The sequence below is a fragment of the Saccopteryx leptura genome, chromosome 4, assembly GCF_036850995.1.
Source record: "Saccopteryx leptura isolate mSacLep1 chromosome 4, mSacLep1_pri_phased_curated, whole genome shotgun sequence".
NCBI lineage: Eukaryota > Metazoa > Chordata > Mammalia > Chiroptera > Emballonuridae > Saccopteryx > Saccopteryx leptura.
Genome location: NC_089506.1, coordinates 77693546 through 77719733, shown reverse-complemented (window position 1 = coordinate 77719733; position 26188 = coordinate 77693546). Strand labels below are relative to the sequence as shown.

At 40.4% G+C, this 26188-nt stretch overlaps 2 non-coding genes across 2 annotated transcripts; both read right to left on the bottom strand.

Moving 5' to 3' along the window:
- Positions 1-11400: 11400 nt before the first annotated feature.
- Positions 11401-11472, bottom strand: TRNAC-GCA (transfer RNA cysteine (anticodon GCA)). The gene has a single exon. It is a non-coding gene; the product is annotated as a tRNA-Cys (tRNA).
- A 759-nt stretch (positions 11473-12231) lies between these two features.
- On the bottom strand, positions 12232-12303 carry TRNAC-GCA (transfer RNA cysteine (anticodon GCA)). The gene has a single exon. It is a non-coding gene; the product is annotated as a tRNA-Cys (tRNA).
- Positions 12304-26188: the final 13885 nt, after the last annotated feature.

The window sequence follows — 26188 nt, the reverse complement described above, 5'->3', positions numbered from 1 at the left end:
GTGGGCGTGCCGGGTGGATCCTGGTCGGGCGCATGCGGGAGTCTGTCTGACTGTCTCTCCCCATTTCCAGCTTCAGAAAAATACAAAAAAAAAAGAAGGAAACCACACTTTTTTAAAAATAACCTAATCTTATGGTGACATCCTAGTACTTTTGCCTCATACTATTTATCAGATTACAGTTCACTTTTCAAGGAAAGAATTACACACAGACATAAATACTAGATGATGTCATTAGGGCCATCTTGGAGGCTATTACCACAGAGAAGTTTAACATTTACATTTATGTATTGCTTGAAATTTTTGAAATGACTGACTCCAATTTTAAGGATGTAAAAAAAAGTGTAATGAATTTTTAAAACTGAGAATTAATGTGAAAATGACAGTTAACTTCTGTCTTTTAATCCTTATTTTATAAGGTTTCATGTCATAACTATTTTCTATTTGTTTGTTCTTCTTACTCTAGTTTTTCTCTTTCTTTTTTTTTTTTTTTGACAGAGACAGAGAGACTTAGGGAGGGACAGACAGACAAGAAGGAGAGAATGAGAAGCATCAATTCTTTGTTACAACACCTTAGTTGTTCATTGACTGCTTTCTCATATGTGCCTTGACCAGAGGGCTACAGCAGAGTGAGTGACGTCTTGCTCAAGCCAGCGACCTTGGGCTTCAAGCCAGCGACCTTTGGGCTCAAGTCAGCAACCAGGGGTTTTGAACCTGGGTCTTTCATGTCCCACTGCGATGCTCTATCCACTGTACCACTGCCTGGTCAGGTTAATTTTTCTTTGCAAAGTTTTAAACCAATTTCCTAGAGGCAGTAAAAGGTTTCAAATTTATGATTTAACAAAAGAAAAAAACCTACTTCCTGAGAAATGGCCCTATGTCATTGTTTATTTGACACCAGAATTTCAACCACTTCATCAGAATTCATCAGAATCAGACATACCAACTTCGGAGGACTCACTTAGCTGTCTCCAGGATTGGTAGCTCCGCCTACAGTTGCACCTTACAACCTGCCACTTGTGTTGCAAAAACAAACAACAGAGCTAGGTGAGCACTGGGGAGTATTACTGTTTATTTCCACACAGGTGCTAGTATCTTCTTCAGAGAGATCAGAGCCAAACATCTCACTGGTAATACAAGAAATCTCCTGTGAAAAGCTGAATTAACTGATACCAATCTTATTATTTATTCAAGAGATGTAGTGGTGACCCTTAAAGATTTGTGCCCCAAGCAGCTGCCCAACCAGCTCACCACCTAGGCCATTCCTGGTGTTTGAAAACAGGGAAGTTGCAGAGAAACATGAAAGAAGCAGCAAGCAGAAGTCTAAGACAGTACCCACCATGCATAATAAACCATAAGATGGAGAAAAGAGGCACTCAGATAATTAATTAGCTGCTGACAAAGTGAACCCCAGAGGAAGAAGCAGAGTAAACTCACTGCCCAGGGAACCACCACCAGGTCGATGAGTCATGGTGTCACCAGGGAGGCAGCTGCATGACTAGGACCACTGCTGGGTTCTTCATGACATTTCAATATCCCTGGGACTCTTTTTTCTCTTCTCCACAAAAGCCTAAAACCCCAAGTAATGTAAGCATGTCTCTGATGCTTACACGTGGAAAGAAGTCAACTGGTGAAAAAGTTTTAAACATTGTCCAATATTGAAAATTGTGAATGTGTTTTTATTTTAATTGAGTTTGAGAGATAGTTATTTTCAAATATCAAAAACAAAGACTATTTTTCAAGCCTTTGAGTAAGAGAACCAAGCGTCTTATAATGTCTATGGCATTTATTCACCATGTCCATGCTCACTGTCATGTAACTCTCACAATATGGTCATCGTTATTAGTTCCATTTTATAGGTGAAGATAAGCACAGTTAAATGTACCATAATGTATATTTTAAAACAAAAAGCTGGCCCTGGCTGGCGGCTCAGTGGATAGAGCGTCATCCCAGCATATGGATATCCTGGATTTGATTCCCAGTCAAGGCACACAGGAGAAGTGACCAGCTGCTTCTCCCCCTCCACACTTTCTTTCCTCTTCTCTCCCTTTTTCCCACAGCCAGTGTCTCAGTTGGTTGGAGTGTGGCCTCAGACCCTGAGTATAGCTCAGTTGGTCTGAGCACATGAGCCTCAGGTACTAAAAATAGCTTGGTACTCAAGCATTGGCCCCAGCCAGAGTTGCCAGTTGGAGCACATGCAGGAGTCCACCTCACTATCTTCCCTCCACTCACCTAAAAAATAAAAATGAAAATGAAAAGCAAGTGATGGGCAATAGTCTTGTATAGTTACACAGGGCTTTTAAAAACCCTACACCAATTGGAATATATTTTATGCAAAATATTTTGTGTAATTCCCAAATAGTTAGACTGATAATATTTTTAGTAAGCAGTTTCCATTACGCCAGGGCAAATTAAGATGAATGAACATCTAGTGAGTAATGAGTGATATATATGCATAAATCAATTCAGGAGAGACTTTTTAATCATTTTAACTACAGCAAGAAATTTACAGTATTATTAGTGATTATTATCAGCACTATAATAACACACAAACAGGTTTTCATCTTCCTTGAAATTTAGAAATATTTAATATTGAATCCTCTTTTTTTGTACTGCAGGTTTCTCTTTTTGCTTGGTGTTTTTATCAATATAATATTTTATCAAGATACTACTCTCTAAAATCGTCTCTGATGGATTTTCTGGATAGGCAGTTCAGTGTGGTGCTTAAGAGCATGGATTCTGATCCAGATTGCCTGAGTTCAAATTTCAGCTCAGCCATTTACCTTAAGCAAGTTATTATATCTCTCCATCAATTTCCTCATTCATAACATGGGAGTGATTACAATAATAGTATATATCCTCATAAAGTTTATGTAAGGATTCAACGATTTAACACCCACACAACCCAGAATAATGCCTGGCATGTAGTAGTCCTTCAATAGTTTTCAAACATTATCAGTATAGTTATTTTTTTATATCTAACTTATGAAGAAGGTTAAGTGGACTGAATTTAAGAGCAGAGCAGTTTTCCAAAAATTTATTTACAAATTAGAATGCATTGCCCCAAAGACACTACTGCTGGTAGAGGACAGAAATCCAGGGAAGTCCACAAATGTTCTTTTCAGCCATGATGTGGTTGAGATGAGGCTCTCTGAGCCCTTCTCAGGAATTGTGTGAGGAATTGTCAGTGTTTCCAGCTGCAACAGGGAACGCCACGGGGTTATGGGGGAAATGAGAGGGTGGGGGCTGTGAGGCTCAGCATGATTCCAACAGAGCAGTGGGAGAACTCTTCCTTCTGACGCTCGCAGAAAGAAGGATCAATGCCCAAGACTCCAAGAATGTCAGTTGCAAGAAATGATTACACTTTGCAAGTATACGAGCATACATAATGACTTTTAGATATAATTTACTAACCTATGAGCCTGCATTATGGTTTGTTTGTTTTTTTTTGTTTTGTTTTTTGTTTTTTTTTTCCTTCTTTTCCAAGTGAAAGGAGAGGAGATAGAGAGACAGACTCCTGCATGCACCCCAACTGGGATCCACCCAGCAACCCCTATCTGGGGCTAATACTCTGCCCATCTTGGGCCATGCTCACAACCAAGCTGTTTTTAGCACCTGAAGCAGAAGCTCCATGGACCCATCCTCTGTGCCCAGGGCTGACATGTTTGAATCAATGGAGACATAGCTGCAGGAGGGGAAGAAAGAGAGAGAAAAGGGGGGGGGGGGAGAAGTAGATGGTCATTCCTCCTGTGCGCCCTGACTGGGAATTAAACCCATGAATTCCACATGCCAGGATGATGCTCTGTTACTGAGCCAACCAGTCAGAGCACATTTTAGTTTTCAAGGTGAGAAAAAGTATGCACCAAAAATGCCCACTCAGAATTGTCTTTATTCTGGTTAAAAGCTGAACCTGCATGAATAATGAGAAGAGGAGCAGTTTTTCTGTGAGAGCCACAGTCTTGAAACAGTGATATAAATGGAAGAAAACAGAGAAAAAGTCCAACAACATCTGGGTTTGGCACTCCAACTCCTTAGATCACAAGTTCCTGTGTCTTGAACACAATACCTATTGATCACACTTTCTCCTTCTCCATTTCTTTTCAACCATTTTCAGGAAGGAGCCCTGACAAACCAGAACAACACACAATGCATCATGGAAATAAAAAAGCACCCGGACCTTTGCACATGCTGTGTCCTCTGCCTGGACTCTTTTATTCAAGCCAAACTCTTATGTACATGAACAACTTGGGCTTCAGGACTTACTTAGAAATCTCTGGTTCCAGAAAACAACTTTCCTGATCCCCCCAAACTAGATATGTGTTTCCCTCCATTATGGCAAGTGCACATAAAATTGAGATGACTTGTCAGTCTTTATTCATCTGTGAGCTTCTCGATAATAAAGGAAGGTGTCCTACTCATCTTTGTATCTACAGTGCCATATGTCATGACTTTTACATAGGAGGTACTCAATAAATACTGATTAAATAAATGAATAAACAAAAGCAAGGCTTTCAAGGAAGTGAGAAGACAATTCTTTAGTCCTTTCTTGTTTTCTTTGTTTTGACTTGGAACTGAGGGCACACAGGTCCTTTGTCCCCACAGTATAAGGTAGAACTAATATGAGGTCTGCAGAAAAAGCATGCAAGAAACCGGCTGGTAGGAGCCAGTTCTGGTCCAGGCTATAAAGTGGAGAAATGATGAGAACACAGTGATTTTTATGCTATCTATCTGGCAGAGTGACCAGAATGAGAAATCAGAAGTGTTTAAGCAGGTCCTTGCCAGTTGCTCAGTGGATAGAGCGTTGGCCTGGTATGCGGACATCCAGGGTTCAATTCCTGGTCAGGGCACACATGAGAAGCAACCATCTGCTTCTGTTCTCTTTCCTCTCCCCCTTCTTTCTCTCTTCCCCCCCCTCTCCCGCATCCAGTGGTTCAATTGGTTCGAGTGTTTCCCCAGGCACTGAAGGTAGCGCCATTGGAGTACATCAGCCTCAGACACTAAAAATAGCTTAGTACTTGAGCATCAGCCATCAACCAAGGTAGATCTCGGTTGGGGCACAGGCAAGAGTCTACCTCACTATCTCCACTCCTCTCACCTGAAAAAAAAAGAAAAAAAAAGTGTCCGAGCAAAATTTTTAATTGGGAAACAAGCTGCCATCCAGTTACAGTAAGCTCTGCCTCTGGGTCTTTAAGGGATGCAAGCATAAAACTGGGCAGATGGATACGTATCCATCAACTAGAAGAATGAGAACCCCAGCAGCTGAATACTCAAAGCTCACTTCTACAGAGGGCAGATCTGTCATCTACAGACACACTAGGTAAGTGTGAACTGAGAATAAGGAGCAAGCCCAATTACAGAAAGAAAACTGGGCGCGCTGGGTAAATCCTCTTCTCACCTGCCAGGTGGGCCTTCTGTGAAGACTGCTTGTAGAAATCTGCAAGTTACTATTGTTACCGCTGCTAACATAGCTTTAGGTTATTCAGCATATTAATGAAAAGAATTGGTCTTAGAATTAGAGATAAGCAAATACACCATATTCCATTTACAGAAATCAGAGCTGAGAACTTAAATGCCACTCAAACAGACAATTTTCTGGCCCAATAAGAATAAGAAATTCTTAGCTCTTAAACTCAGTTTTATCAGATGGAAGGAAGTACTACTGGAGAATCGTGAGGTTAAATGTCCAGACTAAGGCCATATCTACATATAGCAATCACATCAGCCAAAGTGGAGTGGACCCAATATACTTTGCTGCCTCAGTGATGAAACTGAGCAGTGATCTGCTACGTCAACTGTGGGTGATCTAACTCGGTGTGTTAGAAATCACTCCATCAGTTCCGCAGCAATCCAGTAAATTTGGTTATAATCTAAAACTGAGACATTGTATCCTTCCTTTAAAATTTCATAAGGCAATACAATTCGATTAAAATAGCCAAATCATCTCTCAAAGATTAAAAAATTATTTAAAATGTAGGATTTCTGCAAACCACAGATGCTTTCTAGGAATTGCTGCTTACTTAAGCATTCATTATGGCTCATATTTTGTTTTAATTACTGATGTTTTCACTTGTTATGGTTTTTTTTTCAAGTATATAGTTTTATCATGTGTGCCAAATTACCTAATAAGCAAGATGTTGTGTTTTGGCTACATTTTGTCCATCCTTTTATATAGTCCTGAATGCATACAGTTCTCACACACAGCATAACATTCCAATGACTAATAATAACATGGGTGACCATAATTGTAAATTGACCATTTAGATAAATGCAAGCTCTCTTCCTGTACCCTTTTTATGAATTTGTCATTTAAATTATTCTTACTGCCTTTGATGTCAAGCCTTATTTTTTCCCTAGTCCTCATCATCTTTTTATTTTCCATTTTCTTTCTTTTCTACACACATGCAAAGGAAATTAATCATCAGAGATAACATTTGTTGAATGTTCTTTACGTTATAGAAACTCTGCCATTTTCTTTACAGATTCTTTTTCCATTAACTCTAAAGGTAACTGCTATTATTATCATCTCTATATAAGACATGAGGACACTGAGACTGATGGTGGAGAGTAAGCTATTTATTAAAGTACAGGTAAGGTGTTTATTGTTCAGCAAATCCCTACTCCCCTCTCCACTCTGTGCGGAGTAGACTGTCTGCATTTTTAATATTGGACTTGGCCGTACAACTTGCTGGGCACCTGGAAAGTTAACAGACGTGATGTGAGCAGAAGTCAGATGTGTTTCATGGGTTTAGGTTGCCTGGTGCATTCTGGTCATCTGCCGTGAGAAAAGCTGCCCCAGATGAAGGCTGCCTTTTAGCCTGTCCCACAAAATGAAATACACATGGCAGAAAGCCCTCCCTAGGAAGCTATTAATCCTGAGAGTATCAGCACACGTAGTGTACACCTGACTTAAACTTGGAGTCTGCAGCCTATAACCACTGAGCAAGAGCTGAGAACAAGAGAATCAGTTACTGGTCTTTTGCCACTAAGTTTGGGGCTGCTTTGTAGCTATGGACTGAATATCTGTGTCCCTCCCCTCAAATTCATATATTGAAATTTAATACCTAATGGGATGGAATTTGGCAATGGGGCATTTGGGAGGTAATTAGGTCATGAAGATGAATGGTCTCATATATAGAGTTAGTGGCCTTATAAGAAGCAGTACAAGAGAAATGGCTTCTCACCCTCCCTCTCCCTCATCCATGTGAGGACACAGTAAGAAGGCATCCATCTGCAAACCAGGAACCAAATCAGCCAGCACTTTGATCTTGGACTTTCCAGCTTCCAGAATTGGGAGAATTTTGTTATATCTGTCTAAGGTGACCTAGACACTTGTTGTGTCGTATTACTGAGATAATATAGATGGTGAGTGGTAGAGCTGGGATTCCAATCCATGTCTACCAGGTACTAACAGAGGAGCACTCACTTCTTACTCAATGCTGTCTGTCTGTAAAATGGCAGAATAGGAAATTGAACACAGGTTGTATGGTTCCAAAGTCTGAGAATTAGAAGTCGAAGAATTTAAAACGGCAAAAAGAAGGGAAGCCAAAAAAATGAATAGGAAAGCTGTGAGCCTTAGAAGTTTCTAGGGGAGGCAATAATCTATGTAACTGAAGCCCGCTCTATCTTCCTGCTCACTCACCACACCTTCTTTCACCCCCGTCCCCAGCTCTTGCTTCTGGCCACCTCAGGGAAGATAGAACCAATAAATGTGCTGGTCCAAAGAAAGCAAACTTCTCTAGAAAAATTCTGAACTGTCTGTTTCACACATATTTTTTTCATCTTTCATTTTAAAGGATAGAGAACACTTCTGCCAATATTTTCACTGGACATTTGTAAATATACAAAAAGTCACTTATGAGTTAGTAGTTAATAAGTACTCAAATATAACTGGTTCTTTTTTATAACAATATCACTTTCTGATGGGACGGAGACCCACGAATTCAAAATACTGTAGTGGTTTTAATTTAAGAGCACCTTTGGCATTTTTTATGGCAAAAATTATTAGCACTTGTCTTTGGGCAAAATTCCAAGCCAAACAATTATAGTATACCTGTTCATACTCCTCCCATGATTTCAAATATTATTCTTCTTGCTATTTTCTTGAAACAATGTGATGTTACTGTGAGTGTCTAATTCAATTCCAGAAGCCAGTGAGCCATAGTTTCTCTTTTCTTAATATCAAAGTGTTCAGAGTTTTAATTAACTGATTATAATAAAGCAATTGTATGAAAGGAAATACAGTATTTATAACATCATTATCAACTGGTTTTATAATACTTTTATAAGATTATTAAGAGTGATAAATTAGAAAATCTCCTAGATATCTCTTACTTCCCAACCCCTTTTAGGTAGTGTTTGTGAGACCTGAGGCCCCTCCAGCAATACTTTCTGCTGAATCAATATTTCAGGTCCACTTGATAAAAGGTAGAACTACCTTAGAGCAAGTGCAAGTAAGCCTAGATTTTGTTCTACTTTGGCATTCTAAATTTATTAATATTACCCTTGAACCTGGGATTTAGTATAGTGCTTCAAATCATGCCCTCCCACAAGTTGAAAGTGCTTCTCTCATTGTATTAATCAGGGTTCTCCAGAGAAACAACATAGAGAATGTATGTATGTTTATTTATCTATATCTATCTATCCATCCATCTATATCTGTCTATCTATTTATCTATCTATCTATCTATCTATCTATCTATCTATCTATCTATCTATCATCTATCTATCTTTACCTATATCTATTTTTCTCTCTGAGAGAGAGAGATTTTAAGGAATTGGCTCACGTGACTGTTGGGGGTGGGAAGTCTGAAATCCTCAGGGCAGGCTAGCAGGCTGGAAATTCTGGCAAGTGTTGACATTATAGTCTTGAGTCCAAAGGCCATCTGGAGGTGGAATTCTTTCCTCTTCAGGGGACATCAGTCTTTTCTCTTGAGAACTTCAATTGATTGGATAAGACCCGCTCATAATATGGAGGGTAACCTACCTTACTCAAAGTCTACAGATCAATGAGTCTCTCTCTCTCTCTCTGTCTCTAAAATCAATCAGTTAAAAATAACAAAATAATACCATAAAAATTTGCATGCTAAAAATATCTTGCATGCAAATTCTTAAATCTTAAGTTAATATCTTTATCTTCCTCCCAAATTACGTAAACACTTTAATTCTTATGACCTCATTCCTTATATATGATTGTTAACCAATATTTTATATTATTTACCAGTATTTTAGTTCTACCTTTTAAAAAACTTTATGGAGATTAATGTTGTATTATATGTTCAATGATTAAAATAATTTTTTCCCCATTGATTTCAAAGAAAGGGAGGGAGAGAGGATGGGGGAAGAAGGGAGAGAGAAGCATCAACTCGTTTCATTAGTTATGCACTCACTGGTTGCTTCTCAAATGTACCCTGACCGGGGTGCACTGGGACAGTGCTGGATCCACTGAGCCACCCAGCCAGAACCTGGTCAATGAATTTTATATTATTTTTTAATTTTTTAAGAGTTTGTTGATTTTTTTTTATTTTTTATTCATTTTAGAAAGGAGAGAGAGAGGGAGAGAGAGAGGAGAGAGAGAAGGGGGGAGGAGCAGGAAACATCAACTCCCACATGTGCCTTGACCAGGCAAGCCCAGGGTTTTGAACCGGCGACCTCAGCATTTCCAGGTCAACGCTTTATCCACTGCGCCACCACAGGTCAGGCCAGAGTTTGTTGATTTTTTTTTTTAAATGAATTTTTATTAATGGTAATGGGATGACATTAATAAATCAGGGTACATATATTCAAAGAAAACATGTCTAGGTTATTTTGTCATTAGATTATGTTGCATACCCCTCGCCCAAAGTCAGATTGTCCTTCGCCATCCTTTATCTAGTTCTCTGTGCCCCTCCCCCTCCCCCTAACTCTCCCCCTGTCCTCCCTCCCCCCACCCCTGGTAACCACCACACTCTTGTCCATGTCTCTTAGTCTCATTTTTATGTTCCACCAATGTATGGAATCATGTAGTTCTTGTTTTTTTCTGATTTACTTATTTCACTCCTTATAATGTTATCAAGATCCCACCATTTTGCTGTAAATGATCTGATGTCATCATTTCTTATGGCTGAGTAGTATTCCATAGTGTATATGTGCCACATCTTCTTTATCCAGTCTTCTATTGAAGGGCTTTTTGGTTGTTTCCATGTCTTGGCCACTGTGAACAGTGCTGCAATGAACATGGGGCTACATGTGTCTTCACGTATCAGGGCCACGATAATCAAAACAGTATGGTATTGGCAGAAAAATAGACACTCAGACCAATGGAACAGAATAGAAAGCCCAGAAATAAAACCACATATATATGGTCAAATAATCTTTGATAAAGGGGCCAACAACACACAATGGAGAAAAGAAAGCCTCTTCAACAAATGGTGTTGGGAAAACTGGAAAGCCACATGCAAAAGAATGAAACTCGACTACAGCCTGTCCCCGTGTACTAAAATTAATTCAAAATGGATCAAAGACCTAAATATAAGACCTGAAACAATAAAGTACATAGAAGAAGACATAGGTACTAAACTCATGGACCTGGGTTTTAAAGAACATTTTATGAACTTGACTCCAATGGCAAGAGAAGTGAAGGCAAAGATAAATGAATGGGACTACATCAGTTTGTTGATTTTTACAGAAGCAGGGAGACAAGAAGTAGTTGTTTCATTCTAGCTTTTTATTGATTGCATCATTGTATGTGCCCTGACTGGGCAAACTCGGGGCTTTGAACCCGCAACCTCAGTGTTCCAGATCAGCACTCGGGCCAGGCAATGAATTTTAAATTTCATACATATCTTATAATTTCCTTGTTCAACATTCCTTGTACCTCAGACCTCCCATCTGGGATCATTTTTCTTTTTTCTAAAAGTGCATATTAAAATTTTTCTTTTAAATATATTATTTATTTAAAATTTTCTTTAGTGAGAGTCTGTGAGTGGTAGACTCTCAGCTTTTGTCTGTTTTTTGAAGAATAGTTTAGCTGGGAATAGAATTCAGAGCTGACTGTTATTTCCTCTCAACATATGGAATGTGCCATTGCACTGTCTTCTGGTTTCCCTTGCACCTGTTGAGAGGTCGACTAGCATCCAACTAGGTTCATTTGTAGGTGACCTCAGATTTCTCTCTGGCTACCTTCAAAAGTCAAAGTCCTCAACCTCATCCAGGAGATCAAGCCCACACTGGAGAAAGGTGACATGGTGAGGGGAGAGTGGGAAGATCAGAGAAAGGGGACAAACTCATCACCTGAGCAGAGCTGCCCTGCTCTGGGCGGGAAGGGCCTCCTCAGCTTCTTCGCCCTTTGCAGGAAGACTCAGAGATCAGATTCAGAAAGAAGAAGGAAACTGGAACTCCTTTCCAACCTTTAGGGACTAAAAGGCTAGGGGGCACCCAGATTTGAACTGGGGACCTCTTGATCTGCAGTCAAATGCTCTACCGCTGAGCTATACCCCCTACCATACCATTAAGGCTCAATGAACACCTTTTACTGTGTAGCCACACCCAGAGCTTCTGCCCCAGATGCCCCTTCCGCATGGCTTGGCTGAGCTGCCAGACCTGCTTTGCTGCAAACTCATCCCCACATCAAAGGGAGCAACAGGCAACAGGTGCCCTCCTCCCACAGTTCCACAGCCTCTCACCCTAGTCCCTGGAGGAGGGCATAACCTGGAGAGCACCCCTGACAGCTGGAAGGAGCTGCAGTCACGTCTCTGTTGTAGTTTTGATGCTGAGCATCTGAGACCAGACTCAGAATGCCCGATGGCCTGACCACGCATGGAGCACCTCAGAGACAGAACACACATCGACTGGACACGGATCAGAGCTCTGCACAAAGCCACACGTGAGCATGCGGGCTGACCGCTCTCCTGTGCCCCAAATCTCCATATAGTCAACCCTTTAACTGCTGGGGAGATGAAACATTTGAAGAAATGATCGTCTCCAGGTCCACCTTTCTGTCCTCTGCTCTGTGGTGCTGGTCTGGGCTTCTGTAAACCAGGCTTCTCCTTTGCCAGGTGGCTTCCTGGTTGATCCTGCCAGAGTTCCAGAAGGACATGAAAGATTGTTCGTTGCCTACCTGGAGCCTAACAGAAGGGATGGCCATAAAGGTGCCATTTCATAGGCTCTAGCCAGCCACCGCCTGTAAGGAGACTAGAGAATGGTTGTCATAGAACTGATTTTGTCAATCCCGTTCAAGAAGAAAAAGAGGACTCTCAAAGGGGGCACCCGGATTTGAACCGGGGACCTCTTGATCTGCAGTCAAATGCTCTACCCCTGAGCTATACCCCCTTTTGCCAATAGTACATAGCTAATAAAGTTCTTTATTCTTCCTCTCAAAAGAAAAAAAAAGTCTACTGATTTAAATGTTTATCACATCTTAAAAAAATACTTTTGCAACAATATCTAGACTTGTGGTTGACCAAGTAACTGGGTACTATACCCTAGCCCAGTTGACACCGAAAAGTAGCCATCACACTCATTGATCACCAGAGTGGAATGATTTTATTTCAGGGGATGCTCTGAACAATCAAATGGTATGTGGCAAGGAAACTAGAACTTTTTTTCATGTCATTTTTATCCAAAAAAAAAAATTTATCTTCACCGGTATTTAATGCATGGATGGATAACAGCACCCTCTCAGTCTATACATTTGCCTGGCATGCCATGACTGACATTTTATTATAAGGGATCCAACTAATTGAAACCCCCTTTGCATTGTAAGTTACCCAAGATTAACTTATACATTTGATCTATAATGAAACCAGACTCCTTAGCCTCAACATTTTCCTATTTTTGTCCATTTTAGGGACGTTATTATGCAGGCTCAACAGTCTGCCTAAATGCAGACATTGGGGGCTTGCAGCCGACTGTTAAGAAATTTGGACCACACAGCCAAGATTGTTAGATTGTTAGATAACCTTAGCTTAACGAGCCTGTTTCGCTTTTGTAATCCCGCTTGGCTGTATCCCACTACCCTCCCCCCGCCCCAAAATGTGGTTTTATGCCTTTAAAAGCGAACTCCTGAGCTTGTTCGGGGCTGCATGATTTGAGTCTGCATTGAGCTCCGTGCAAGACGCCGGTGATAAACTCCTAAAAATTTCCCTATAACTCCTTGAATCTCTTTGGAACTCGCACTTGACAATAATTTAAGGTGTCCTGTGAGAAGACGAGTGGAAGATTGGGGCACAGAGCATTGACAGGGTCCCTCAGAGCAGAGGCTACTTTCTCTGGTTTACCTGAGCCACTATGGTGAATAGCAGTTCCCCCAAAAGTATCCTTGTCTTTATCCTTAGAACCTATACATATGTTACAGGGCTACAAAACCTGTGCGGTTGTAAACAAGTAAGGCCTTTGAGCTAGGGCGGATATCCTGGATTATCCTGGTGGGCCCAGTATAATCACAATTCCCCACAAGAGGGACACAGGAGAAGCTGGGATCAGAGAAAAGGTGATGTGAGGACAGAGGTGGAGATTGGAGATGCCCTTTGAATACGGAGAATTCATCTGGGATTTCAAGAGGCCTCTAGAAGCTTCACCCACTGAAGCATGGGGTCTCAACTTTAGTGTTTGTAAGAAAAATGTGGACAACTTGTTAAAAATATAATCTTTAATGCTATCCCAAAATTCTGGTTAAATAAGTGTTCACGGGTCTAAGGGTCTGTATTTTCAACAAGCCCTTTACTGCTATGGCCCTCAAGCCTCAACTCCCCACTCAAGGCAAGTCTGAGATCTTGTCTGTGTCTCTGGCCTCAACTTTGGTTAGGATGAACCCTAATTCTGTATCTCTTGCTTTACATTTTCTTTAGAGCTCTAAACTTGCATTTCCAACCAATTGCTTACCTCTTTTACTCTCATTTTAAAGCTGATTCCACCTGACCTGTGGTGGCGCAGTGGACAGGGGGTCGACCTGGAACGCTGAGGTTACGGTTGGAAACCCTGGGTTTGCCCAATCAGAACACATGCGACAAGCAATCAGTGAACCACTACGGTGAAGCAACTAGGAGTTGACGGTTGTTGCTTCTCCCTTGCCCTTCTGTAAAATCAATAAATAAAAAAATTTTAATAGCTGATTCCTCACACTTCCTAGCCTCAGAAACAAACCCAGCAGTTTCCCCAAAACCTGTTTCTACTCCTAACCTTGACTTTAATACCTACCACTATCACAATTATGTGGGCGCCAGAACCTCCGTCAAGCACTTACTGACCCAGTGGCCGTCTGTGCCCATCGTCTCCTTCATGTTCCCAGAGGAGGTTGACGCTATCTTTCACCGGATCCGGTCAGCTCCTACCTCATCTGCTCTCCAAACAACCCAACATGCTGCTTCCAGATCTAACTTTCTTAGGAACAATTCTGTTTTAGAAAACTTTGATGACTCTTTCTTTTTCATCAAATTTGATTCAAACACCTTAGTTTGCAATCAACATGTTTCTCTGAAGTTCGGAAGGTCCTCTCCAACCTTTTCACACTATACTTCCTCCTCACAATTGTCCTGAACACAGATAATTCTTTTACAACCAAAGTTCCAAAGCCATGCCCAGTATTTTTCCCTCTGCTTCTATTTTTTTTTTCCTATGCATTTTATGGTATTTTTGTGTGTGTCCAAAAGTTTTAAACTGTCATATTGTCAAATTTGGCATACTTTACTTTTCTTTTTTTTGCTTCAAGCTTTTTTTTTTTGCTCAAGGTTTTTGTGACTGACTCACTACAGGGTACCCTCTCTCTTGATTTTTGTATATTATCTTCTTTTAGGCCTTAGGCTATAAATTCCTTAATGGTAATAATGTTGTGATCTTTATAGTTATAATAAACAGATTAATGAGCACTTACTATGAGCTATTATTATTTTTAGCACCTTACAACTCATTCCAATTTCAATATTATGGAGTATTATTATTAAAACCTTTATACAGCCTGACCAGGTGGTGATGCAGTGGATAGAGTGTTGGACTGGAATGCGGAGGACCCAGGTTCGAGACCCCGAGGTCGCCAGTTTGAGCACGGGTTCATCTGGTTTGAGCAAAGTTCACCAGCTTGGATGCAAGGTCGCTGGCTGGAGCAAGGGGTTACTCCGTCTGCTGACGCCCCACGGTCAAGGCACATATGAGGAAGCAATTAATGAACTAAGGTGTCGCAATGAAAAACTAATGATTGATGCTTCTCATCTCTCTCCATTCCTGTCTGTCAGTCCCTATCTATCCCTCTCTCTGACTCTCACTCTGTCTTTGTAAAAACAACAACAACAACACTTTATACAGATGTGGACAGTAATATAACTTGTCCAGGGTAACAATGATCACACAATAAGGTTACGCAACTAGTAATCTCGGTGGTGTCAGGATTAGAATCGAAGCAGTTTTATTCTAGAAACTGTTCGGAACCACTACCGTATGCTGCCTCCTTTGGTGAGGAAAAGTAATGGGAACTCAACAAGTACTTGTTGAGTGAATGAAATTCAATATATAGACTAAGTGGGTTGGTATTTCTGGACTGTATGCAGTGTTTTAGAATTCCTCACCAGAGTTTAAGAGGTCACAACAAATGGTTGAAGGAACATAATCTGAAATGCCTAAGAACCTAACGCTGAAACAAAGTTACAAAGCACTTACAGCACCCCAGTCTTCGCGCACCTGGTTGGCTGAAAGGGAAATCTTGGATGATGAATGGGAGGGAGCCCAAAAAAACGTGGAATTCAAAGCAATGGGCAATTTTCCACATCATTATAGCAGTATTTTGTAACAATTTCTTTGGCAACTGACAGCAGGCATTTAAATCAGCTATTTCCTCCTCAGAATTCCTCTCCAAAGAATAATAATGGCCTCCGCAACTCTGAAGGAAATGTAGCCCCTACTCGGATACAATCTTATCTGGGAAATTGCCATGGCATTCGTCACAGCTGTCACTTCGCTGAGCCCATTACAGATGTGCTGAGTGTAGATGTACAGGGTTGTGCTCTCTGAGCGCTCCCACTCCACGCTCTTCTCGGGTTGAAGCCGGAAAACAAACCACTCAACATTTTGGGGGCAGAGTCTCCTCAGAGCTGGGTTAGCAGAAGAGAGTCATCCATGTGTCCCAAAGAAGTTACTTGGTGGCTCAGGTTGTAGATTTATAAAGTTATTTTCAGTGACACATTTGGAAAGGGCATATAGTAGACAGGGTGTATCCAGAGACCTGACATTTCTATTTCTTTAGTTGGAGAACATGAGGGGAGCTCAAGATCTAAAAAGCTGCGGTGGAAGGTTGGCATTGGGACCTTGAACCAGAGTTCTTTTCAGTTTGTTCCCATTAAACAGTAAGCTGTTACAATACCGAATTTTCTTATTCAGAGAATGTTAGAGCAGAAATCTAATTCCCAGATGACAGAGAATTTAAGAAACTGGCCCAGACATGTAGAAGGACTGACCAGGGTCCAGTGGTTAGCAGGCAGCTGGACACAGGGTGCCTGGATTAGGACCGGCGGAACTTATTAAAATTTGGTTCTGCAAGGGAATTCCCCTACAAATCTAATGTAAGGTTTCTTGCTTTTTAAAGGAGTGCCCCAAATCATATTCTTTTTAATCTTAATTTTATTTTATTTGTGCCTAACCCACAGGTGCCTTTACAAAGAAACAGACATAAAAATAGACATCCTCGCAGTATACCAAGGGAGATAATTAACTATAATAAACATTGTCTGTCCTAGAAGCAAATTTATTTTACCATGCATGTGGCTATTTCCCAAAAAGTCATTTACCCCTTGACTCAAAACAAGATTAGACATCTTTGCCATTTGTAGCACAGCACAGAGTTTTGTAAGCTAGAGACTCAGGGACCAGGTATAACCTGCCTGTGGGTCATTGCAGATGTGATCCTTCTCACCTCTGCCCCTCTCAAGCTGCCAGAAGACCTTCCCAAGTTCCTGAGGATTGTGGACATCCCTAGCATGCTCCCGAGTTTGCCTTTTTTGCTGTTGTTTTGCAGGGGAAGAGGCAGTTGGCAAAGGCGAGGAGAGAGCCGGCGTAACTCAGCCATGCCAGGGCAACTACTAGGCTATCTCAGCATTTCTTTGCTTTCTTCCTATTTCCTCACCTAATGTCTCCCTACCCTCTGATTTTGAGAAAAGAAGCCATTCTCCACTCCTATCCGGCGCTTGGTCCAGAACCACTCCACAGATGTCTGCTAGCTGCAAATCTTCATTGCTCCTTTTTCATCTTTTCATTTACCTCCTCTTTTGCTGATGCTTCACTCTTCAACTTTTTGAAAATCAGTTGTAAGGTAACCAGTAGCAAAAGCAATGACTAAAATAGGAACAAAATATTGATACTTCATTTCTTTGAATTAGTTTTTATTTGAAGTTTGATATCAAATTATATGTCTTTTCTAAAACATTCTCTTTTTTTAACTTAGTTGATTAACCATTTTGCTCCTTCTAGACCCATAAAATAATTTTCTCTTTGATGGTAAATGTACCAGAGCAAGGGTACAACTGTCTGTGGAAGGCTTCTCTATTGCCTAGTAAATTGTCCTAATTACGAAGCCTCTGAAGAATTATTGTTGATAAATGGTGACATGACACATATATATATATAGTAAAAATTTTAGAAGTCACATTAAAAGTATTAGTATAGAAAAAAGGTATATGAATAAATAAAAAAATAAAAAGAGATAAGGTGTATACCCTGTTTAAGTTCTATTTTATATTACCTAGCTTACATAGCTTTTATTCTTTCTTTATGAAACATAGTTTGTGTTTATCACCATGAATGTATTATCAATCTTTTTACTAATATTATATTATCTACAATATATCATGATTAAGTACACTGCACTTGTCTACCTAATTATGCTTAATATAAAAATAATTTTAAACGTACTATTTTAAAATCTGTACTAAAAGAGAACATGGAGGTATTCTAAGGCCAATGAAATTTCACATGTATATCTTAATTGAGATGTATGGATATAAATACACATATATAATATAAATACAAACTAATTTAAAGTTTTCTGTTTTATTTTAAGTTTAATATAATTAAATTAGTTATAAAACAATCAGATGTCTTATAATCATATTCTACGTTCAAATTGAAATAAAATACATTTCTCTTTATTAAAAAAAGTTTGAGGAATTGATTGAATAGATGACAATGTAATTTCCATTACAAGTGCTTTTTCTGCCATCTAGTGGAAAAATGAAACCTATGAGGATTTACAATTTACATTTTTAATTCTTTTGTCTTAATATATTTAGCGAAGGCTTATTTGAAATCTCAAGAAAAAAAATAATGTATTCTCTTTCTGTTTTTGATACGATGTGTAGGTGGACCAGATGCGGGTAATCCTGAGTATTCTCCATGTTGCCAAAGAGACTACAAACAGAAAAATGTAGAGGATGCTTTGGGCTCCCTAGAAAAATCACAGAAGTCAAACAAGATACTGCACCCATTGTTTTACATAATTGGATTGTCATTCATTATCAAAGTGATGAAAGATGCCTCAAGCCCCTACACCCATTTCTGGTCCTGTCAATGCTTTAATTCTGTAAACTGGAGGAAGTTTTAGACATAGAGATGGCTTGTTGGGCACCATCTAGATCAGTGGCTTTTAAACTTTCTAAACCATAACACAAACGAAGACATGCAGCTGATATTGCAACCCAGTGCATGTACAGTACATAAAACAGAAGACAGGCCCTGGCCGGTTGGCTCAGCGGTAGAGCATCGGCCTAGCGTGCGGAGAACCCGGGTTCGATTTCCGGCCAGGGCACACAGGAGAAGCGCCCATTTGCTTCTCCACCCCTTCACCGCGCTTTCTTCTCTGTCTCTCTCTTCCCCTCCCGCAGCCAAGGCTCCATTGGAGCAAAGATGGCCCGGGCGCTGGGGATGGCTCCTTGGCCTCTGCCTCAGGTGCTAGAGTGGCTCTGGTCGCAACATGGCGACGCCCAGGATGGGCAGAGCATCGCCCCCTGGTGGGCAGAGCGTCGCCCCCTGGTGGGCGTGCCGGGTGGATCCCGGTCGGGCACATGCGGGAGTCTGTCTGACTGTCTCTCCCTGTTTCCAGCTTCAGAAAAATACAAAAAAAAAAACAGAAGACAAAGTTCCTCAAAGTAATAACCTTTTGATGAGTGATCACTATGATATTTATATTCTGTTCTGCTTTATTTTTGACATGATTTACAACATTTTAAATTGATTTCATGATCCACTAATGGTCCTAAAGTTTGAAAACCACTAGTAAGAATGTTTTCTGAAACGTCCTAAGTGCTTACTTCTTTCTCCTGCTTTAAAAACATGTGATACTAAGTTTAAAATTAGGACAAAAGGAAAAGTTAAACAAAAAAGATATGATACAGATTGGTTAATTAGTACAAAGACCTTTGAGATCTTCTCAGTTCAGGATATTTTATCTAATAAATGTTCACTATGATTACTAGTGAACAGAAGGCATGGTTCTGTGGATTCTAACCTCACGAGTCCCGTATCTCTGTTCTCTTTACGTCTTCATCTGATTTAGACCCTTCCCATTTCTCCCCTGGATGATCAGAGAAATTTCCACACTGCCCTCTCTGATCCCATCTCTCTCCCCTCTGAACCAACTGGCATGCAGCTGCCAAGACTTAACTTCCTCCTCTTCATAAGTCAGATGACATCATCACTGCAACGTCTGCCTAATGAATAATGCCTGAGCACCCTCGGGTGACATTCAATATCCCCCCTGCTTAGTTGCCCCAGTAGGTGCTTAATAAGTATTTGGGGAAGGAACTGAACAAAACTTCCTTTCTGACCTTCAATTCTCTATGTGCCTTACGTTCCAAATGTTGTCCTACTAAATATTCTCTGAACTCTTCTTTCATTAATTAATTATTTGCACTTGTTTGAGCTTTTTCCTGGGTTGCCTTCCTCTCTGCTTTCTGTCTGTGGAAAAACTTTTCACTTTTAAACACCAGCTCAAATATAAGAAGCTCCCTTGGTTCCCCACAAGATGAACTCCCACAGCTTATTATTAGAAACTCTGATTTCTAGTCAATGCTTATGCTCTCTGTCCAGTTTTAGATTGTTTTTCTGTGTCTGTCTCATTTGTGAACACCATGAGGGCAAGGAACATGCCTTGTGCATCTTTCTAGTCTTTAGTGCTACTCTAGGAGTTGAATATGTTTGTTTACTTCAACACATTTGTTGTATACATTTTCTAAATAGGTAGAATTGGCAATCATTTTTAGTATAGGCCAGCCAAGTATTAGGTGGGTTATTTAGGAGATTAGAAATGAGTTTTAGAGAAGGGATTTGACCAAACTTTCTAGTTGAATTATCAGTCCACCCATTAGCAGTTTTTCTCAATGCCTACTGAACACTCTATGCTATTGAAGTATCAAGAAATGATAAAGCCAGCTGCACCCTCATACAATGAAGGCCCTAGTGGACGGTCCTTCTCTGTGTTTCTCTAATAATCTACTCTTTTCGGTCACTGGACTTCCTCCTTGTACTATGCGTATCTGTTTCCATGAACTCCTTGAAAGGAAGGAGTCTCTCATTCATTTATATACTCAGCAACTAGCATACTACCTGCACATAACAGATGCTCAGCAAATATTTCTTGAAAGAATAAGAAACATGAAGAATTACAACAGATAAAAAGGAAGTATTAGATATTTTGTCCACATTCAAGGAGTTTATGCACTCTTTATATTTTGACCGTAATAGATATTCAATACATTTTAATGAATTATAATTAATAAAATGAGTCGATTTCTCTGTGTAGAAAATGTTAAATACTTATCAAGACATGTAAGTGGCTAGGAGAACATAATCAAGTGTGAGGTAATAAAAATGATCGCAAATACATTACTGAGCAGGTTGGGTTTCCTACCAAATGTGTATCTTAGAGATATCCCTGGAAGCTGGGGTGGATGGATAAGGCTTCCCAGAGGAAGAAGGTCTATAAGAACTGCGAAATGTCTGAGATTTTACCCTGCTGGCAAGGTGAAAATTTGGTCTGCCACATTTTCACAGATACTGGCAGAGGACACAAAACTCCTGAGTCAGAGACCGCGGACGTCAGTCCTCTCAGCACAGCATGCAGAGGCAGCTTCGTGTTCACAGTGGTTCTCACCGTCCCCGGAGGCGGATGTAACGTCGGGCGCACCGGGCGGGCTCGCTCCCTGGGCCCCGATTTCTGAAGGGCCCTGCAAAACCCTAACTTTACACTTTTTTTTAATAACACCAACTTTGGTTTCATATGTGCAATTTTAACATTAATAGTACATATTTTTTATTTATTTAAGAATATGGTTAACACGTATTTTTATTTTCCCTCTTTTTTTTTTTTTTTTTTTTTTACGGGACCCAGTATTTTCTTCTGCACCCAGGGCCTCAACCGACCTTAATCTGCCTCTGCTTGTCGCCCAAGTCTCATGAGGGTGCTAAAGAGCAGCCCAGGGGAGTGCTGCACATGCTGTGGGTTTACATCACAGCGAGGAACCCCGAGCTAAGGAAACCCAGCCCTGTAAAGGAGCTGCTAGCAAACCTGTCCAATCTTTGTCCTGGAGAGAGGTATTATCTTATCATGCTGGTCAGAAAACAAATCTGACCTCTTCCAGAGGGAGATGCTATGTTACAAACATCCTTGAAAAGATAATCCAGCACAAAAGCTGTCAATACCCTTCCTTAGAAGATGAAGTGCAAGAGACCCACAGAGTATGTTCTTCCAACAGTCTTAATTTGGTTCCTGCAGGTTGGGTTTGATTTGGCCAAGCAATTGGAAGAGAACGGATATTCAGGAGCAAGAAGAATTTCATGTATACATATTTGTTTCATCACAGACCTCTCTGGGTCTGTTTCTTTACCTATAAAGTTGGAATGATGGAATACCTACTTCACAAGGTTGTTGTAACCATTACATGAGATAATGTATGTCTGGTATCCAGACTAGTGACTGACACATAGCAGGTGCCAACTATTAGTTCTTTTCCATTCTGCCCAGAATGTATAAAATTTGACTCTGTAGACCACCCTGACATTAAGAAAGGGGGAGAGAAAGGCATTTACCCGTCCACTTGTAAACCTTTTTATTGTGCATCTGCTACGTTCCATTAGCCGGGCAGAACACCATGCCTGCCTTCTTGAAGCTTACAGTCTGCCTCATGGGGAAAGTAGACATAGGGGAGTAAAATCATCTTGCTCTCACCAGGTAAGTTTGTAGAAGGTACATTTCCAAAGTTTTATGGCAATGCCATCTGACCAGGGAGTCAGGCAATTATTGAGACATAGGAACATAAACCCAAGAGCAGAGAAATGTCAATGTTCACATGTATTAGTCAGGAACATGTGTTTTCAAGATCATGTTGAAAAACGGACACTAATAATCACAGCAGGAAGACTTCATGTAAGCATTGTCACCTATGCATGATAATATTTGAGCATTCACCACATAGTGTGCGCATATATATATATATATATATATATATACATATATATAGATAGATAGGTATTGCAATTCAAGGATCAAGAGCAGGAATTTCCTAGATGGCGAGATGGCCTCCAAGAGACAGGGCGTGGTTTCCTGTCAACATTGTCTATATGTGGATGTAGAGAAGTGTGAGAAACTGGGAGAGCCTATGAATAAGGTGTTCATTTGAGGATGATTAGGTTATTGATTCATTGAATAATCCTTAATTGAACTTGAATAGAAGTAGTTAAAATACATTTATCTGTGAAGAAACACAATTATTTATTATATTATAGACTAGATGCCTGAAATATTTAATAGCAATAAAACAATGTTCTATGAGAAAAGTTATAAAAAAACCATCCTTACTTTGAGGGATGAGCCTTGATAATTTATGCTAAGCCTATTTGACGCATTACTAGAACAGTGTATGAAAAGGCATTTCCAACTGCTTTTTTTCTGAAGGATTTATGGTAATAGTACTTTGTTCCTTCTTCCTTTCCAGTGCAGTGAAGACTGGATTCCACTTATTTGTCTACGATTTACTCACTGGGTTAGACTGTGGGACATGGCACATGCTGTTCCACAGCTGAGTGATGGGGGCTGACCAGGAGAAATGAACTATGTTTGAAATGAGAAGCTGAGGACATAGGTATGAAAGCTAAGCCAAAGGGAGCAGCACTCTGCCTTGTTTCTATTACTCAAGGATCATAAGACAGGCTTTGGCCAACGCTGAGAGCTGGTCTAATATTGGATGGCTCAAGGAGAGGTTGGGTCCAGAAGTCAGATTCCCAGGCAGGGACCTTAAAAACTCTGCAGCCACCACTGCCCCATGCTGCCTAGCTGGCTGTATCCTTTCAAGTTAGTTACTTCTAGGACTTCGCTTTCCCCTCAGGGAGGGACACACATTATTAGTAACATGTTAGTATGGATTGCTTTGTTCTGACCTGAGTTTGTGAGAGAAACAGGAAAGCTCAGCACAAAGTGTTGGAAGTGAGAGAAGACTGAAGAAATCCCAGGTGAGAAAGCCTCTTCTCTTCCACACGTTATTTTCCCTGGGGCACCCTTGTTAACCAGATTTACTGCTAAACCCCAATATAGATTCTAAAACCTTTCTGAACTGATGAAAGTGACAGTGCGGGAGTCATAATAATCCATCACAACTCTCTTCCTATCTAAGTCATGCTAGTGGCTGCTGCTGTGAAAGGTCAGATCGACACCAGTTTTTCCTAAGACTGCCAGGCCCTCCAAGTCCTTGTGCAGTAGCATTTCAACGTAAGGACAACTCAGTATATAGAGTGCCTTCTTTTGTGAAATCAAAGCACTTTGTCTTTGTTCCACACAGAACGCTTTTCTCTCTGAACTTGGCCCTGACTGATAAAGTCCTTTCTAATGCTATTAGGTACAGACGAGTGGAAGCTGGTATGGTGTTTATCCAGGCTGAAATGAAATCTCTCTCCATGGCTGTCCCTCCCCCCCCCCCCCCAATTTTCTGTCTGCAGAATTCCAAAGCTTTCCTTTAGCCAGCTGTTTGCTCCTGTTTTACAGGTCGGTTCTTAGTGTTTTCAGCAGGGACAAAGATCGCTGACACTCCCACTGAGTTTACCAGAAGCAACTGAGCGAGCTCTTTTTATATTGAAATAGATTAAAATATCATCTTTACATCTTTTTCCAACACCCTCTCATCCTCATGAGCTCCTTGCACCAACTAGCCACGCACGTGTTTATACCAAAATGTAGCTACATAATAATCCTTTTATTGGTCTCAATCTTTCTCCGTATACACAGTACATGCTTATATTTAAACACATTGTCTGTTTTCAATATAAAAATGTTATGAAAATGTGAGGTCTGATTCCATTAGTGAGAAAAATGTGCATTTTGAATGTAAGTGTATTCAGAATCATTGGGCCAAACCTGAAATTTTTAGATAAGACCAATTAATACAAATGATGAACATTTATGAAGCACCTGCTGTGTGCCAGGTATGCTATGAATTTTACCTATCTCCTTTTAGTGTTGGGAACACAGTGAACTGTTATATAACCTCATCCTACAGATAAGAAAACTGAGGCCTACTAAACTACATGAATATCAGAGCCAGAAGCAATCTTGTAGATGATATAAAATAGTGATTTTCCAGAACGTAAGATGAGTACCAAAGAGGGTGGTACAATTAGATTCAAAAGGCAATAAATGTCATAATGAAGTTAACTTCTTTTCAGTGCTCTTTTATCTTTCTAATATTCAATTCTGTTATGTTTCTGACACTTGCTCACTCAACTTCTTTTCCACCAAAGAAAAGAGCAGGTCTTAGAATCAGATTTTAAACACAATGTCTAGATATGTTCATTTTTCTTTGTAATTACTTTTATAGCTCCTTTCTAGTTTTAGTAGTGTCATTTTGTGGCATGTAAAATTTTATTCTGAAAATGAATTTATGTGGACTTTACAAACGTGAGCCTATTTTTTTTTTTTTTTTTTTTTTCTGAAGCTGGAAACAGGGAGAGACAGTCAGACAGACTCCCGCATGCGCCCGACCGGGATCCACCCGGCACGCCCACCAGGGGCGACGCTCTGCCCACCAGGGGGCGATGCTCTGCCCATCCTGGGCGTCGCCATGTTGCGACCAGAGCCACTCTAGCGCCTGAGGCAGAGGCCACAGAGCCATCCCCAGCGCCCGGGCCATCTTTGCTCCAATGGAGCCTTGGCTGCGGGAGGGGAAGAGAGAGACAGAGAGGAAAGCGCGGCGGAGGGGTGGAGAAGCAAATGGGCGCTTCTCCTGTGTGCCCTGGCCGGGAATCGAACCCGGGTCCTCCGCACGCTAGGCCGACGCTCTACCGCTGAGCCAACCGGCCAGGGCACAAACGTGAGCCTATTTAAAGAAAAATATCAATGACAATCAGTGCTATATATGTGATAAAAATCATGAAGATGCCATCAACAATCTAGACTTTGGGGGCATGAATCTGGAGTTTCTAGGCTAAAACTCACATAATTGAAGAAACTTTCATGATAAATTTGAAGAAACAGAGATGTAGAGAGATGTGTTTAAGTGTCCATGACATACAAGTTTTCTAACTTGCTAAAACATGATCATTTCCTTTTAAAACATACAATGATCTCCACACAAGCAGGTCAATTTCCACTACTGTTCTCGTTTTTCCTGGTGGGACATCAGACATCTTCTGATTAGCAAATACAGATTAGAAATAAGGAAACTAGAAATTCTGTTTCCTTCTAAAGTTGTCAGTTTGTTTTCTTCTGTGCTGCATGGTATGAAATAGAAATGCGGTGTTTAAGATTAGTTTGACAAACTGGGTATTCAAATTAAGCCAGAAGTAAATATTATATATTGTTTTTTATAAAATTTACATCTGTTTATTTAAATATTTCTCGTAGAGCAGTCCACACATTCAAGGTCTGGGTTACCGTCAGCCTAACTAGTCTCTGTTCAGTCTCTCCCTAACCCAATCCATTCTGCACTTATTTGACTGGCAAAGCAATTTTCGTAAGAGCTTAATCACACCTATTCTTTTCTCTGGTGCCTATGGAGTTAAGGTCAAACTCATTCAGGGATGTTCATAATCTGACTTCAGTCTGTCTTTCCAACCCCCCTTCTACTCTCCCCTAAATATAAGCCAGCATAATCTATTTCTGTGGAGTCCTCCTTTGTGCCTGTACAATACTTTAGGTTCATGTCTAACTTCTGTCCCTAGTATTCTTTCTCTTTGTAGAAGGTTTAGAAGTTTT